This window comes from Schistocerca nitens, chromosome 3 (genome assembly GCF_023898315.1).
Source record: "Schistocerca nitens isolate TAMUIC-IGC-003100 chromosome 3, iqSchNite1.1, whole genome shotgun sequence".
Taxonomy (NCBI): domain Eukaryota; kingdom Metazoa; phylum Arthropoda; class Insecta; order Orthoptera; family Acrididae; genus Schistocerca; species Schistocerca nitens.
In genome coordinates, this window is record NC_064616.1 from 583,834,583 (window position 1) to 583,853,983 (window position 19,401).

Below are 19,401 nucleotides of genomic sequence, written 5' to 3' on the forward strand. Positions count from 1 at the left end.
GATCCGTCTCTATATCATACAGCCACCGCAGTCTTGTTCCCCCCATTGAGCGGCTACACACCTTCTTTGGTATTTGCTGCTCTTCCAGTCTCTGGACATGTCCCAACCACTGTGATCTTCGTGCCTTTATCTCTAAGGTGCTTGGTGAATTCTCATAGAGTTCATATACTTCTTCATTGGCCAAAATTCTCCAAGCACCATTATCGCATACTGCTCCATAGTGTATTTCGCTTTTTCCATACTTGTGACCAAGCCAAGTGCAGTCATTTTACTGTCCAAAACTACGTAGTTTCCCAACAGATATACTCTGTTCATCCTGAGTATGGCTGTGTCGTCCGCAAAGGCCGTATTCTGAGTTTTCCTGTTAAAAATGGTACATTTGCTTTGCTTGACAGTTTTCGCATAACTGCCTCCAGATCCAAGTTAAATAACGTGGATGATACAGAATCTCCTTGTTTAAGTCCTTGAAAGATCGGAAAATTATTGGAATATTTGTCATTAGTTTTTGTGTTACAGTTGGTGTCGTTTAGGGTAATTTTCAGGAATGTTATTAGCTTTAGTGGTATCAGTAGCTCTCGTAACGCCTCGACGAGGCCGTTCCAATTGACACTGTCACAAGCTACTTTAAAGTCCACATACAACTGATGCACCATTATACTGAACTCCTAACATTTTTCGTTTACTAATCTAAGGGCGAACATCTGAACCTCATTGCTTTTTCGTACTGTTGTTGCAGGTAAAACCGACAGTGTCGGTTCCCTGAAGCGTACATTAAGCAGCAAGAGATACCATAGCTTTCATACGTGCAACCACTGTTTTGATGCATGTAAAACGAACAGTTTCATTTAGTTATTTCAAGGCACTGGCAGGTGCGAGTAGTGTTGGAAACTTTTTCTCATTAACCGCCTACTGAAATAGGTGCTTGCTTATATATTATTCCAACAATCTAGTGTTGTCTACCTGCTTCTCAGTCGATTATTTTTCTTTTCAATGTACGTTGTTAAATGGTTCAAATGGCTCTAAGCGCTATGGGACTTAACATCTGAGGTCATCAGCCCCTAGAACCTAGAACTACTTAAACCTAACTAACCTAAGGACATCACACACATCCATGCCCGAGGCAGAATTCGAACCTGCGACCGTAGCGGTCGCGCCGTTCCAGACTGTAGCGCCTAGAACCGCTCGGCCACCCGGGCCGGCGTTGTTAAATGCCCTCATCGTTATCATCCTTCTTCTTCATCTTCTTCTTCTTTCTTCTGCAAGCGTACGCCTGTCTCGATACATTCAGGAGAAGAAATTATCTCCCGGTTTATCGACGTCGAGCTCATCACAGTCCTTCATCTACATATATTTCTGCACTATCTTGATCTGCGACTTTTATTTTTAGCACTTTCTTCTGTTCCTTTGAATTTTTTTTGAGACTTTAAATGTTCATTTTCTGAATCTGCCTGAATTCTTGGATCCGGCTCTCCTTTTCTTTGTTTTTAACCCATAATTCCCTTTGATGTAACTTTCGAATAACCATTTTTTATGAAATTTATTTCCGTGTTTAAGAACGTTGCACATACATTATATCATATTCTGAAATTACATCACAGGCTAAACAATAAAAATGCTTAACTTCTTTTATTGCTTTATCATTTACAACAACTTTATTCTTTTACATTCCTTTCCAGTAAATGGCATTGTTTTTGAATGTTTGTTGAATGTTCCTAAATTATGATGTTTAAAATGTGTCTTTCAGAGTATAGATTCCCATTTGTGGATCGTCTGTATATTCACGTGTTATGTGATCTAAAATATGCAATGTAAATTTAAAGAAAACAACTTGATATGTTACGGATTTGGTGGTTCAGGAGTCTCCAAGAAGTTCAGCGACCACAATCGAAAAGCTATTCTTTATTCATACTCATTTAACATTTTTCTATTGGAATATATGAATGATATGAGTTAAATATCCCCGTAAACCCAGCCGGCCGCTGTGACTGAGCGGTTCTAGGCGCTTCAGTCCGGAACCGCGCTGCTGCTACGGTCGCAGGTTCGAATCCTGCCTCGGGCATGGATGTGTGTGATATCCTTAGATTAGTCAGATTTAAGTAATTCTAAGTCTAGGGGACTGATGACCTCAGATGTTAAGTCCCATAGTGCTTAGAGCCATTTGAACTATTTCTGTAAACTCAAAGTTACATATAAGTACATGTAGGGTATTTAGTTCGTACTGTTATTAATTATGTGTGAACAAAGAGGGTGAATTTGGGTGCTGCCACATGGCCTACTCTTCTGGAACGGGAAAAAGAGACGAAGGGGAGATCACAATCAACAGTGCAACAAGCCTTCATTCCAGTCAAGTAAAGTTATAGACTCGGTGCCGTTCATGGACACATTCTTCGGTGATTAGGAATCATACGCCACCATCCCTCTTTACTTTCCGACCACTTTTTATTGGTGTAACTAACTGTCTTCCAACAGCAGGACGCGATCTTGCTACCTGCAGCGTGCAGTAAATGCATACACTACAGACACACATAAGACGTTTGAAAAACTGCAGTAATCATGCGGACATTATCTGGCTCCTCGATAGTCCGTCTCAGTTGGGTAACCTCCGCACTGTTCAAAAGAATTAGGGGAACAAGTGCATCAAAGTCCGGTATGTAAGTGCTTGAACACCTATGTCTGCAAAGCACCTGCCTGCGAAAGGCAAAGCTCCAACCTTCAAGTCACGATATGTCACACAGTTTTAATCGGTTAGGAAATTTCGACGAGTATGTGTTAATTAGTCCGCAGCTCGCAGTCTCGCGGTAGCGTTCTCGCTTCCCGAGCGCGGGGTCCCGGGTTCGATTCTCGACGAGGTCAGGGATTTTCACCTGCCCCGATATGACTGGGTGTTGTTGTGTCGTCTTCATGATCATCCTTCATCCCCATTACGGTCGGAGGAAGGCAACGGCAAACCACCCTCATTAGGACCTTGCCTAGTACGGCGGTGCGAGTTTCCCGCATCGTTCACTTACGCTCTGGCAAGAAGCATGGGACTTCATTTCCATCTCCAGGTGTTAATTAATGTCTAAAAATTCAAAATCTTTCCAAGTTTTACAAAAAATAAAATCAAATTCCATGAATTGGGGGACGGACTCTTCTAAGTGCCTTGAAGAGGCACATCCCTTAAACAAAAACCAATCTTTGCCTGTGTAACTATTGCGGGAAGTTTATTCACCTGGATCCTAACAGTCATTCTCTAATTTCCAAAAGGACGTGCTCGAATTACTGTGGCAACACAGTACGCAGAAGAAAAAAAACAATTTTATTCGTGGGGTACCGCGTGCAGAAGATGGTAATATACAATGACAAACCATTTGTTTAGTGCAAACGTTAGGTGATCATGTCTCAAAGAGTAGCTTAAATTTGTTCAGAGTATCACATACGGCTGTTGCCGTTGTGGTAATTATGTCTTCTAGTGAAAAACGTTTCGCTGGAAATCGAAACATACTTTCAGAAGTACCAATTAAAACTGTGATGGAACCATTGGAACCAGTTCAAGCTCCAGGAATATTTGTCATCCGACAGATATTCTACCTTTCGCAGCTTGAATGGTTACACACTCACCTCCTGCGAGGCGTTAAATACATTGCTGTCGAAGGTGGGTGACACCTTTAGCTCGGTTTGTATGTTGCGCCTGCGGTTATCTTCCAAAGCCTGTAAAGTGGCTTCCTTTAAACAAAAAGGGTTACACATGAAAGCTCTACCAAGTTGATGGTGAAGAGGTATCGACAATCCTGTTACAGGATGGGATGAGGGCAATGAAGTCTCTGAAACATGACACGCGACTGTAACCAGCTAACGGGAAGCCTCGCTCCATACACGCGCCGCGCTTCCGGCTGTTGCTTCTTGCCTCTTCACACCCACCATTCCGGTCAGTGATCTCACACTGCCGACACTCAGCCTCTCAAAACACTTCACGTACTGAATATTTCACGTAAATTGATCACTGCAGCACAAACGGACGTTCAGGCACTGTTATCACTATTTAAAATTCCATTTGTTATTTGTGCCGGTAAGCAAATTCTAACGCACAACGGTTACCCAGGAAGTAATGCACCGCATTTTTTTCTTTCAACAATTGTTTATTGAACATAATGAGAATTACACACACGGAAGAATGGCGTTTTATCTACATACCCCATTTTTCCACGTAATTTCCATCCCGTTCTATGGCTTTCCTCCACGTGAAACAAGGGCGTGTATGACCCGTCGGTACGGATCCTCGTCATGGTGGCGGAGCCAGTACTTCAGTGTGTAAATTACATCCACACTTCCTTTGATGATTGCCGAGTCGTAATGCATCTATCGTCGTGAATGACATCAGCTCTCTGCAACATGTCAGGTGTGACAGCTGTGCATTGTCTCCCCGACCGCTGCAAATTGTGGAGCACCGCCGAAACACATTCTGATGACCTCAACCTCCGTGCTCAGCAACTAACTTTACTTCTGTCGCCGCGCGGTCTTAGGCGCCTTGTCACGGTCCTCGCGGCTCTCCCCGTCGGAGGTTCGAGTCCTCCCTCGGGCATGAGTGTGTGTGTTGTCAATAGTGTAAGTTAGTTTAAGTTAGGTTAAGTAGTGTGTAAGCTTAGGAACCGATGACCTAAGCAGTTACCACAGATTTACAAATTTTTTTGTACTTCTCTCGGCAGCAGATGCTTCATAGACTTTGCGCAAGCGTTTGTGAATACTCCCCACTGTTTCTTTCTCTACAGTGAGAAATTCAATGGCGGCACTTTGCTTCTAACGTACATTACCTACAGACGCCATTTTGAAACTGTCCTGCAGCTACCCTGTTGTTGTTGTTGTGGTCTTCAGTCCTGAGACTGGTTTGATGCAGCTCTCCATGCTACTCTATCCTGTGCAAGCTTCTTCATCTCCCAGTACCTACTGCAACCTACATCCTTCTGAATCTGCTTAGTGTATTCATCTCTTGGTCTCCCTCTACGATTTTTACCCTCCAATTCTAAATTTGTGATCCCTTGATGCCTCAAAACATGTCCTACCAACCGACCCCTTCTTCTAGTCAAGTTGTGCCTCAAACTTCTCTTCTCCCCAATCCTATTCAATACCTCCTCATTAGTTACGTGATCTACCCACCTTATCTTCAGCATTCTTCTGTAGCACCACATTTAGAAAGCTTCTATTCTCTTCTTGTCCACACTAGTTATCGTCCATGTTTCACTTCCATACATGGCTACACTCCATACAAATACTTTCAGAAACGACTTCCTGACGCTTAAATCTATACTCGATGTTAACAAATTTCTCTTCTTCAGAAACGATTTCCTTGCCATTGCCAGTCTACATTTTATATTCTCTCTACTTCAACCATCATCAGTTATTTTACTCCCTAAATAGCAAAACTCCTTTACTACTTTAAGTGTCTCATTTCCTAATCTAATTCCCTCAGCATCACCCGATTTAATTTGACTACATTCCATTATCCTCGTTTTGCTATTGTTGATGTTCATATCTCCTTTCAAGACACTGTCCATTCCGTTCAACTGCTCTTCCAAGTCTTTTGCTGTCTCTGACAGAATTACAATGTCATCGGCGAACCTTAAAGTTTTTACTTCTTCTCCATGAATTTTAATACCTACTCCGAATTTTTCTTTTGTTTCCTTTACTGCTTGCTCAATATACAGATTGAATAACATCGGGGAGAGGCTACAACCCTGTCTCACTCCTTTCCCAACCACTGCTTCCATTTCATGCCCCTCGACTCTTACAACTGCCATCTGGTTTCTGTACAAATTTTAAATAGCCTTTCGCTCCCTGTATTTTACCCCTGCCACCTTCAGAATTTGAAAGAGAGTATTCCAGTTAACATTGTCAAAAGCTTTCTCTAAGTCTACAAATGCTAGAAACGTAGGTTTGCCTTTTCTTAATCTTTCTTCTAAGATAAGTCGTAAGGTTAGTATTGCCTCACGTGTTCCAACATTTCTACGGAATCCAAACTGACCTTCCCCGAGGTCCGCTTCTACCAGTTTTTCCATTCGTCTGTAAAGAATTCGCGTTAGTATTTTGCAGCTGTGACTTATTAAACTGATAGTTTGGTAATTTTCACATCTGTCAACACCTGCTTTCTTTGGGATTGGAATTATTATATTCTTCTTGAAGTCTGAGGGTATTTCGCCTGTCTCATACATCTTGCTCACCAGATGGTAAAGTTTTGTCATGACTGGCTCTCCCAAGGCCATCAGTAGTTCTAATGGATTGTTGTCTACTCCCGGGTCCTTGTTTCGACTCAGGTCTTTCAGTGCTCTGTCAAACTTTTCACGCAGTATCTTATCTCCCATTTCGTCTTCATCTACATTCTCTTCCATTTCCATAATATTGTCCTCAAGTACTTCGCCCTTGTATAAACCCTCTATATACTCCTTCCACCTTTCTGCCTTCCCTTCTTTGCTTAGAACTGGGTTGCCATCTGAGCTCTTGATATTCATACAAGTGGTTCTCTTCTCTCCAAAGGTCTCTTTAATTTTCCTGTAGGCAGTATATATCTTACCCCTAGTGAGACAAGCCTCTACATCCTTACATTTGTCCTCGAGCCATCCCTGCTTAGTCATTTTGCACTTCCTGTCGATTTCATTTTTGAGACGTTTGTATTCCTTTTTGCCTGCTTCATTTACTGCATTTTTATATTTTCTCCTTTCATCAATTAAATTCAACATTTCTTCTGTTACCCAAGGATTTCTATTAGCCCTCGTCTTTTTACCTACTTGATCCTCTGCTGCCTTCGCTATTTCATCCCTCAAAGCTACCCATTCTTCTTCTACTGTATTTCTTTCCCCCATTCCTGTTAATTGTTCTGTTAAGATCTCCCTGAAACTCTGTATAACCTCTGGTTTAGTCAGTTTATCCACGTCCCATCTCCTTAAATTCCCACCTTTTTGCAGTTTCTTCAGTTTTAATCTACAGTTCATAACCAATAGATTGTGCTCAGAGTCCACATCTGCCGCTGGAAACGTCTTACAATTTAAGACCTGGTTCCTAAATCTCTGTCTTACCATCACATAATCTATCTGAAACCTGTCAGTATCTCCAGGCTTCTTCCATGTATACAGCCTTCTTTTATGATTCTTGAACCAAGTGTTAGCTATGATTAAGTTGTGCTCTGTGCAAAATTCTACCAGGCGGCTTCCTCTTTCATTCCTTAGCCCCAATCCATATTTACCTACTACTGTTCCCTTCTCTCCCTTTTCCTACTACCGAATTCCAGTCACCCATCACTATTAAATTTTTGTGTCCCTTCACTATCTGAATAATTTCTTTGATTTCATCATACATTTCTTCAATTTCTTCGTCATCTGCAGAGCTAGTTGGCATATAAACTTGTACTACTGTAGTAGGCGTGGGCTTCGTGTCTATCGTGGCCACAATAATGCGTTCACTATGCTGTTTGTAGTAGCTTACCCGCACTCCTATTTTCCTATTCACTATTAAAGCTACTCCTGCATTACCCCTATTTGATTTTGTATTTATGATCCTGTATTCGCCTGATCAAAAGTCTTGTTCCTCCTGCCACCGAACTTCACTAATTCCCACTATATCTAACTTTAACTTATCCATTTCCCTTTTTAAATTTTCTAACCTACCTGCCCGATTAAGGGATCTGACATTCCACGCTCCGATCCGTAGAACGCCAGTTTTCTTTCTCCTGATAACGACGTCCTCTTGTGTAGTCCCCGCCCGGAGATCCGAATGGGGGACTATTTTACCTCCGGAATATTTTACCCAAGAGGACGCCATCATCATTTAATCATACAGTAAAGCTGTATGTCCTCGAGAAGAATTACGGCTGTAGTTTCCCCTTGCCTTCAGCCGTTCGCAGTACCAGCACAGCAAGGCCGTTTTGGTTAATGTTACAAGGCCAGATCGGTCAATCATCCAGACTGTTGCCCCTGCAACTACTGAAAAGGCTGCTGCCCCTCTTCAGGAACCACGCGTTTGTCTGGCCTCTCAACAGATACCCCTCCGTTGTGGTTGCACCTATAGTACGGCCATCTGTATCGCTGAGGCACGCAAGCCTCCCCACCAACGGCAAGGTTCATGGTTCATGGGAGGGGGGGGGGGGGGGGCAGCTAACCTATCTGTCGGAAATGACGAAAACTTGGCGCGCTCACTCAGGAGACTACAAATAATACATACGTAACGTTTCACATTTGTAGCATTGTTTTTGGCTGAGAAGAAAAATGCGGTGCATGGCTTTCTGGGCAACCCTCGTAGGTTCTGGTTTTCACAACTGCTGTTGTCATATCTTTCAACAGTTTATTGACAAAATAACGCACGTGGCATAAGGAATGTACTGTCTGGTCAAAAGTATCCGTACATCTCTATGTCGTGCGACATCGACCACTAGATTTCACGAGATGCGAACGCGCCAGTATAAAAGGTGTCAGTGACTAGAGATGCAGTAACATCAGAATTATTCGGTCAGGAGAGTTCACTGGCTTCGAACTTCCAATAGTAGTGGATGTCATCCGAGTAAAACATCCAGTAAGGACATTTGAGCCCTTTGAAAGCTACCTGAATCGATTGCTGGTGATGTGATTGTGAAGTGGAAACGCGAAGGAACAAACACAGCTAAACCGAAACCAGTCAGACCTCGTGTACTGTCAGACAGACTGTCGATCATTGCAGAAGGTGGCTGTAAAAACCACGTGAAATCAGCGGAAAGAATAACTCTTGAGTCCCAAAGTGATACCAGCAGTCCAGCTAGCACAATGATTGTGCGTAGGAAGTTGAAAGAGAACGGGGTACAGCTGTCGAGCAGCTCTTGATAAGCAGCACATTTCTGTAGTCAACTTTTTGCGACGCTTGAGGTGGTGTAAAGAGCAACCTCACTGGTCACTGGATGAATGGAAACAAGTGACGTGAAATGATGAATACCATATGGAATGGTTCTGGTTTGGCGAATGCGTGGTCAACGTTACCTTTCATCATGTGTAGTGGAAACAGTGAAGTACAGATGAGATGGTGTTATGGTATGGGAGTGTTTTTTGTGATTAGCATGTGGTCTCCTTATTGCGCTTAACAAAACGTTAAATGCGAAAGGTTATGAACACATTTTACAGCATTGTGAACAACAGAGGAACATTTTGGAGACGATGATTGTTTGCATTAACATGACAATGCACCCTGTCATAAGGCAGAATCTGTGATGCTATGGTTTCGGATAGTAACAGTGTTGAAGTGGACTGGCCTGCCCAGTGTCCCGTCCTGAACCCAGTGGAATAGGTTTGGGATGGGTTAGAACGTCGACTTCACTCCAGACCGCAGCGTCCATCACTACCTTCTCTGGATTCGGCTGTTGAGGAACAATGGGCTGCCATTCCTCAACAGACTTTCAGACAAGTTATTGAATGTATCCCAAGTAGACTTCAAGCCGTCATAAAGGCAAAGAGAGGACACACCTCATCAAAAGTATTCGGACATATATTAGTGGACATTAATATTATATATATACAGGGTGAGTCACCTAATGTTACCGCTGGATATATTTCGTAAACCACATCAAATACTGACGAACCGATTCCACAGACCGAACGTGAGGAGAGGGGCTAGTGTAATTGGTTAATACAAACCATACAAAAATGCACGGAAGTATGTTTTTTAACACAAACCTACGTTTTTTTAAATGGAACCACGTTAGTTTTGTTAGCACATCTGAACATATAAACAAATACGTAATCAGTGCCGTTTGTTGCATTGTAAAATGTTAATTACATCCGGAGATATTGTAACCTAAAGTTGACGCTTGAAACCTCCGACGTTCAGTTGCGTGTTGTAACAAACACGGGCCACAGTCGGCGAGCAGCATCTTCAGGGACATGTTTACGATGACGACCATATTTACGAGTGTGGCTGTAGTGCACTCTTGTGGTTTGGTCTAGCTGTCGCAGTGTCCGCATGTAGCGCTTGCTGCTATTGTTATTTTGCATTCGTCTCCGCACGCAGACCAACTGTAGTACACCGTGTTACCAGACGTCTGTGATAGTGTAGTGTTGTAGGAACTGTGACCAATGTGTATTCGAACTCTGAAAAGGCGGAGATGATACTCATCTATGGCGAGTGTCGACGAAATGCAGCTGAAGCCTGCAGGGTGTATGCAGTATGCAGAACGGTACCCGGACAGAGAGCATCCAACGTGCCGCACATTCCAAAAAAATCTACCGCCAACTGTATGCAACAGGTATGGTCGTAGCACGCAAACGGGTCCGTAACAGGCCCGTCACAGGAGAAGCGGGTGCAGTTAGTGTGTTAGCTACTGTTGCCATGAACCCACACATGAGTACAGGGGACATTGCGAGAGCCGGTGGACTGAGTGAAAGTAGTGTCATGCGCATACTGCATCGTCACCGCTTTCACCCGTTTCATGTGTCGCTACGTCAGCAATTACATGGTGATGACTTTAATCATCGAGTGCAATTCTGTCAATGGGCATTAACAGAGAATGCGTTGCAGTTCTACCTGTTCACCGATGAAACGGGTTTCACAAACCACGGGGCAGTGAATCTACGGAACATGCATTACTGGTCCGTGGACAATCCTCGCTGGCTCAGACAGGTAGAGCGACAGCGACCGTGAACTGTAAATGTATGGTGCGGAATCATTGGCGACCACCTCATTGGTCCTCACTTCATTGCAGGGGCCCAAACAGCTGCAACATACGTACATCGCGTTTCTACAGAATTATCTGCCAACGTTGCTCGAAAATGTCCCACTGGAAACGCGTCGACGTATTTGGTATCAGCATGATGGTGCACCTGCACATTCCGCAATTAACACTAGGCTGACCCTTGACAGGATGTTCGACGGGCGTTTCATAGGACGTGGAGGACGCATAAATTGGCCAGCCCGTTCTCCTGATCTTACACCTCTGGACTTCTTTCTGTGGGGTACGTTAAAGGAGAATGTGTACCGTGATGTGCCTACAACCCCAGAAGGGTATGAAACAACATATTGTGGCAGCCCGCGGCGACATTACACCAGATGTACTGCGGCGTGTACGACATTCATTACGCCAGAAAATGGTTCAAATGGCTCTGAGCACTATGGGACTTAACAGCTATGGTCATCAGTCCCCTAGAACTTAGAACTACTTAAACCTAACTAACTTAAGGACAACACACAACACTCAGTCATCACGACGCAGAGAAAATCCCTGACCCCGCCGTGAATCGAACCCGGCACCCCGTGCTCGGGAAGCGCGAACGCCACCGCGAGACCACGAGCTGCGGACATTACGCCATAGATTGCAATTGTGTGCAGCAAATGATGGCCACCACATTGAACATCTATTGGCCTGACATGTCGGGACACACTCTATTCCACTCCGTAATTGAAAACGGAAACCACGTGTGTACGTGTACCTCACCCCTCATGGTAATGTACATGTGCGTCAGTGAAAAGGACCAATAAAAATGTGTTAGCATGTGGACGTAATGTGCTGTTCCAGTCTCTTCTGTACCTAAGGTCCATCACCGTTCCCTTTGGATCCCTACGTAATTCGGTGCTCTCCGATATCGTAATTCGGTGCTCTCCGATATACACGATCGAACAGCGGAGGAGTGGTACTCAAACGTCAACTTTAGGTTACAATATCTCCAGATGTAATTAACATTTTACAATGCAACAAACGGCACTGATTACGTATTTGTTTATATGTTCAGATGTGATAACAAAACTAACGGGGTTTCATTAAAGAAACGTAGGTTTGTGTTAAAAAACATACTTCCGTGCATTTTTTTATGGTTGATATTAACCAATTACACTAGCCCCCCTCGTCACCTTCGGTCTGTGGAATCGATTCGTCAGTATTTGATGTGGTTTACGAAATATATCCAGCGGTAATGTTAGGTGACTCACACTGTATATATATACTCTATATTACGTATGAGCCGGCCGAAGTGGCCGTGCGGTTCTAGGCGCTGCAGCCTGGAACCGCGAGACCGCTACGGTCGCAGGTTCGAATCCTGCCTCGGGCATCGATGTGTGTGATGTCCTTAGGTTAGTTAGGTTTAACTAGTTCTAAGTTCTAGGGGACTAATGACCTCAGAAGTTGAGTCCCATAATGCTCAGAGCCATTTGAACCATTTATTACTTGTGACAATCTGTAAACGTTCAGTAGTCTGCATAAATAGCTGAACATCATACCCCTACTAGAAATCAGAGTATGCTGAAGATAAAACCACTTTTTTCATCTTGCGGATTGTAGACAGCGTCGTCTTTTAAAATGATAAAGCAAGATTTCGGAACCTATTGCAGTTGGCCTCCATCCGGGAATGTAATACTACTGTGGCAATAAAACTTTAATACGCTGGCTTCGCTTCGGTTGCTACAAGAAAGAACACCTGGTCTCCGTCCTCTCCAAGCCTGACGTTCGATCATATGAAGAATTTTATTTATGTAGCCTTTAATAGTTTCTAGGAACACAAAAGAAGACAGAATATTTAAAGTTGCATTGCTCCAATAGTATTACATATACTGATGAAAATCGCCTACAGCAGTGGGCGAAACTTTGATTCGTATTTTAGGCCATGTAGCGGTCAACAATCCAGAAGAAATTTACGGAAACTGACTCTGACTTACATATTAATTGCATTGCTTCTGTCTGGCCCTGAGAAGAGCACAAATACATTCTAATTATAAAACCTAGATAAAAGTTCTGAATCTACCAGTGAAAAAACTGTGTGCCACCTTAAGTCACAATCGTGATTGTATTTCTGTCCACGATGTAGTTCGGGCCCGTGGGATCATCTTCAGGTACTTTAATAGTATACATAAATTTTATCTCCTTTTCTCAGATTTAGGTTAATACTGGTCCTGGCAACATTAAAATGGTGTATTACAAAGTGGCACATTGTGAATAGAAGTTTACAAAATTAAGATAAATAAAAAAGTAATTTACTGCTTCCAGTAGTGGATAGATGGTTTTGAAGCACAGTATGAGTAAGCATGTTTATGCGTATGTATATACTTTCCACTCTACAGCACATTTGTAAACACAAAACAAGCCAGAGACTTTCAAATATTAAGATGCTGCATTTCTACAATTGCAAGGACGTTGTTATTTCAAAGCAAATACAAAGCTATTACATTATTAATTATACAGAGATATCACTTATAAAACAAATATTTGTGAATACGTCGAATGTGGCTGTATGTTGTCAAACGGTTGCACTATTAAATATTTTTTCCTTAGGAAAAAAATAACATAGGGATGGAGAAGGCACTGATGACAAGAGGGCATGGGTCACATGGCAATTGTGATGGTTGAGTCTATCAGTAGTTGGGTTTCACTGGGCATGGCCTGCACCTCAGTAGGTATGGGAGGGGAGACTGGCAAAGCTTATAGGTGACAGTGTAGTGGGGGGTGGTGGGATCACCCAAGGAGAAGTTCCTGTAGTAGTTGGTGTTAGAGCTGCACCTTTTTTAGACTGAAGTCAGATGGTAGATATACCTGCATAAAGGAATCCCTTTAACTAAGGAATCACTTTCAGAGGACGTCATTTTTCCAAGTAGAGAAAGAATCAGCGTATTTCATCAGAATATGAGAGGTATTAGAGATAAAGTTAGTGATCTGCTTATGGAGGTTGACTTTCAAATTATCGGTATATCGGAGCACCACTTAAATAGTTTGACAATTCAGACGCTTCCTTTACCAGAATACAGATTAGCTGGCTGTTTTTCAAGGAGTACCTTGCATGGTGCCGGCCGTTGTGGCCGAGCGGTTCTATGCGCTTCAGTCCGGAACCGCGCTGCTGCTACGGTTGCAGGTTCTAATCCTGCCTCGGGCATGGATGTGTGTGACGTCCTTAGGTTAGTTTGGTTTAAGTAGTTCTAAGTCTAGGGACTGATGACCTCAGATGTTAAGTCCCATAGTTCTTAGAGCCATTTGAACCTTGCAGGGTGGCAAGGTGGCAATGTACGTAAAAAACAGTATTCCATTAGAGTCCATAGACGTATCACGGCACTACACTGAACAGATATTTGAATGTTGTGCAGTAACAGTTGAATTTAATGAAACTAAACTTCTAATTTTTGTTTTTCGTAGGTCCCCTAACTCTGACTTCAGAGCATTTCTGCTCAAGCTTGAGAGGGTTCTTGATTCACTTTATAGGAAGTACCAGAAATTGGTTATATGTGGTGACTTCAGTATAAAATTTGTATGTGATGGTGCAACAAAAAGGATGTTGGTAGATCTCCTAAACTCATATGATCTGATGCAGACTACGTTTTTTCCAACTAGGGAGCAGGGGAACAGTAGCACAGAAACAGACTATATTTTTATTCATTCTTCTTTAATAGACGGAAATTTTGTTAGTAAAAGGTTGAAAGGCCTTTGAGATCCTGATGCACAAATTGTAATGCTAAAAGGCTTTTGTCCTCAAACAAATGTCACATATAATTTCAAACTATGTAGGAAAGTTAATCCAACGACGATAGAGAGTTTTTTAAAACTCGTCAAGGAACAAGAGTGGCGGGATGTTTATAGTGCCGATAACACAGATGACAAATATAATGGTTTCCTTAACACATTTCTCATGCTCTTTGAGAGTTGCTTTGAATTAGAACGTTCGAAACGGGGTACTAGCAGTAAAAGGCAGCCTGCGTGGCTGACTCACTAGGATATCATGTAGAACAAAGCGGGAATTATATCAAAATGTTAGAAGTAGTCACAATCAAGCTACAGCAGCCCATCACAAACAGTACTGTAAGGTGCTTAAATATGTTATTAGGAAGTCAAAGAGTATGTGGTAAGCAAATAGATTAGCTAAATCACAGAATAAAATTAAAACCATGTGGTCAGTTGTGAAGGAAGTGTTTGGTCAGCAGCACAAGCTCGACGATATAAAGTCAGTTTGTAGTAAAAATGTTTCTGTTACTGATAAATCAGATATATGTACAGTACTTAACAATCATTTTCTGAGCGTTGCTGGTAAATTAAATAAAAATTTAGTTCCTACAGGGAACCATATAACTGTCCTGGAAAATGCCTCTCCGAGATTGATGTCTGAAATACTCCTCTGTGATACAGACAAGGGGGAATTAAGTCAATAATTAAATCACTGAAGACTAAGGACTATCATGGATATGATGGAGTGCCTAGCAGAATATCAAAGTACTATGCTGCACATGTTAGCCTTGAACTCAGCCATATTTGTAATTTTTCCTTTAGGAATGGCCAATTTCCTGAACGATTAAAGTACTCAGTAGTAAAGCCGCTTTATAAAAAGGGAGAAAGGAACAATGTAGACAATTTTAGACCTATTTCTATGCCATCAGCGTTTGCTAAAGTTATTGAAAAGGTTGTGTATGTAAGGATAATTGATCATTTTATATCATATAATTTGCTATCAAACGTACAGTTCGACTTTATAATTCATTTAACAACAAAAAAAGCTATAGTCTCTTTTCTCTGTGAGGTAAGGATGGGTTAAACAAAAGGTTTCGAACGCTAGCCATATTTTTTGATTTAACTAAAGAGTTTGATTGTCTTGATCACAAAATATTGCTCCAGAAGTTGGGCCATTATGGAATATGGACAGTAGCTCACAATTGGTTCACCTCTTACCTTAACAACAGACAGAAACAGGTCATGAGATGTGGGTTCTGAGTGGGTTACGGTCATATGGGGGGCGGGGGGTCGCCCCAGGGATCAGTGTTGGGGCCACGCCTGTTCCTTATTTCTATAAATGATATGCCCTCAAGTATTATAGATAACCTTAAAATATTTATGTTTGCTGATGACACTGGCTTGGTAGAAAAGGATGTTGTGTGCAACATTGGCTCGGTTTCAAACAGTGTAGTTAATGACATAAGTTCATGGCTTGTAAAAAATAAACTAACGCGAAATCACAGTAAGACTCAGTTTTTGTAGTTTCTAACACACACTTCAACAAAACCCGACGTTTTAATTTCACAGAATGGGCATATGATTAGTGAAACTGAACAGTTTAAATTTGTAGGTGTTCAGATAGATAGTAAACTGTCGTGGAAAGCCCACATTCAGGATCTTGTTCAAAGACTTGATACTGCCATTTGTACTATTCGAACAGTATCTGAAGTAAGCGATCGTTCGAGATTAAAATTTGTCTACTTTGCTTATTTTCATTGGCTTATGTCGTATGGTATTATATTTTGGGGTTCGTCTTCCCATTCTAAAAGGATATTTTAGGCTCAGAAACGGGCGGTTCAGGCAATAAGTGGTATAAGTTCACGAACTTCTTTTCGATCCCTGCTCACTAGTCTGGCTGTTTTGACATTCGCCTTTCAATATATACAAGGTGGTCCACTGATAGTGACCGGTCCAAATATCTCACGAAATAAGCATCAAACGAAAAAAACTAGAAAGAACAAAACTCGTCTAGCTTGAAGTGAGGAACCAGATGGCGCTATGATTGGCCCGCTAGATGGCACTGCCATAGGTCAAACGGATATTAACTGCGTTTTATAAAATAGGATCCCCCATTTTTTATTACATATTCGTGTAGTGCGTACAGAAATATGAATGTTTTAGCTGGACCACTTTTTTCGCTTTGTGATAGATGGCGCTGTAACAGTCACAAACGTATAAGTAACTGGTATCACGTAACATTCTGCCAGTGCGGACGCTTCGTAATACATTACCCGTGTTAAAATGGACCGTTTACGAATTGCGGAAAAGGTCGATATCATGTTGATGTATGGCTATTGTGATCAAAATGCCCAACGGGCGTGTGCTATGTATGCTGCTCGGTATTCTGCACATCATCCAAGTGTCCGGACCGTTCGCCGGATAGCTACGTTATTTAAGGAAACAGGAAGTGTTCAGCCACATGTGAAACGTCAACCACGACCTGCAACAAATGATGATGCCCAAGTAGGTGTTTTAGCTGCTGTCGCGGATAATCCTCACATCAGTGGCAGACAAATTGCGAAAGAATCGGGAATCTCAAAAACGTCGGTGTTGAGAATGCTACATGAACATCGATTGCACCCGTACCATATTTCTATGCACCAGGAATTGCATGGCGACGACTTTGAACGTCGTATGCAGTTCTGCCACTGGGCACAAGAGAAATTACGGGCCGATGACAGATTTTTTGCGCGCGTTCTATTTAGCGACGAAGCGTCATTCACCAACAGCGGTAACGTAAACCGGCATAATATGCACTATTGGGCAACGGAAAATCCACAATGGCTGCGACAAATGGAACATCAGCGATCTTGGCGGGTTAATGTACGGTGTGGCATTATGGGAGGAAGGATAATCGGCCCCCATTTTATCGATGGCAATCTAAATGGTGCAATGTATGCTGATTTCCTACGTAATGTTCTACCGATGTTACTACAAGATGTTTCACTGCATGACAGAATGGCGATGTACTTCCAACATGATGGAAGTCCGGCACATAGCTCGCGTGCGGTTGAAGCGGTATTCAATAGCATATTTCATGACAGGTAGGTTGGTTGTCGAAGCACCATACCACGGCCTGCACGTTCTCCGGCTCTGACGTCCCCGGATTTCTTTCTGTGGGGAAAGTTGAAGGATATTTGCTACCATGATCCACCGACAACGCCTGACAACATGCGTCAGCGCATTGTCAATGCATGTGCGAACATTACGGAAGGCGAACTTCTCGCTGTTGAGAGGAATGTCGCTACACGATTGCCAAATGCACTGAGGTTGACGGACATCATTTTGAACATTTAGTGCATTAATGTGGTATTTACAGGTAATCACGCTGTAACAACATGGGTTCTCAGAAGCGATAAGTTCACAAAGGTACATGTATAACATTGGAACAACCGAAATAAAATGTTAAAACGTACCTACGTTCTGTATTTTAATTTAAAATACCTACCTGCTACCACCGGTTCATTTAAAATTGTGAGCCATATGTTTGTGACTATTACAGCGCCATCTATCACAAAGCGAAAAAAGTGGTCTAGCTAAAACATTCATATTTCTTTACTTACTGCACTAATATGTAATAAATAATTGGGGTTCCTATTTAAAAAAAAAAACGCAGTGGATATCCGTTTGACGTATGGCAGCGCCAACTAGCAGGCCAACCATAGTGCCATTTGGTTTCCCCCTTCAAGCTAGACAAGTTTCGTTCTTTGTAGTTTTTTCGTTTGATGCTTATTTCGTGAGATATTTGTCCGGTCACTATCAATGGACCACCCTGTATATTCTTTACTGTCGTTTCTTGTTAACAATATCAGCTTATTCCCAAGAAATGATAGATGTTAAGTCCCATAGTGCTCAGAGCCATTTGAACCACTTTGAACCAAGAAATGGCAACTTTCTCGCAGTTAATACTAGGCAGAAATCCAATGTGCATTTGGATCGGACTTCCTTAACGCTTGTGCGGAAAGGTGTACAGTATAGCGCTGCATCCATTTTCAATACGCTACCACCAGAATTCAAGAATCTCAGCAGTAATCCATTTGCTTTCGAATCGAAATTGACGTGTTTCCTCATGGGTCGCTCCTTCTATTTTGTTGAGGAGTTCCATGAAAAATTAAGCTAGTTGTTATGTTATATTGTTGACTGCGTTTACTTAATCTTATTTCCTTACTTTTTCTGGGTTCATAAACATTTTATTTTTATCTGTTATTACTTTTATGTTGTAATTTCGTGTACTGAAACGTTCCATGACCTTGGAGATTTGCTCCTCCATTTTGTCCTACAGAACGTGACGTGTAAATAAATAATAAATAATTTGTAAAATTACGGAGAAAATGTGGCATCTAAACGCCGTTTGTTCCTTCAGCATATTTTTAGGAGAATTTTCTTTGTGTAACGGTATTTCTAATTGTTCTCGTAGATCAAGTTTTTTCCCATTGTTTTCTGTGTGGAGTACATTTACGTTGTTGTGGATGTCACTTATTCAGTGTCTATTAAGGTGCATGTGTTTATCTGTCGTGAACCTGTCAAAGTGGTTAAGTCTGAAAGCATTAGTCCAATCTCTATAACTTTTATGGTAAGTTTTTCCTGTTTTACCTGTGTAAAATTCAGGCCAAATGTTATATTATTATTTATGTAACCCACTGTGTTCTGTTACAGGGGTGTTAGTATTTGCTGTGAGAGGTAAGCTTTTTTTAAGTTTCCTGTTTACGGAGAAAGATATTTTAATATTGGTGTTTCTAAATAAGTTAACAATTTGTTGTGACGCTGTGTCTAACTAGGGAAAGTTGGTGAAGATATGTGTTGTGTCAGTTGTTATTCCTGTAATTCTTCTATTACTGATACTGGCCTGTATTTTGTTGGATAGTTTGTCAATTAATTTTTCTGAATAGTCATTATTTATTACAATTGCTTTGATCATATCAATTTCTTGTGCTATTGCTTTGGGTTTCAAGGGTAATGTC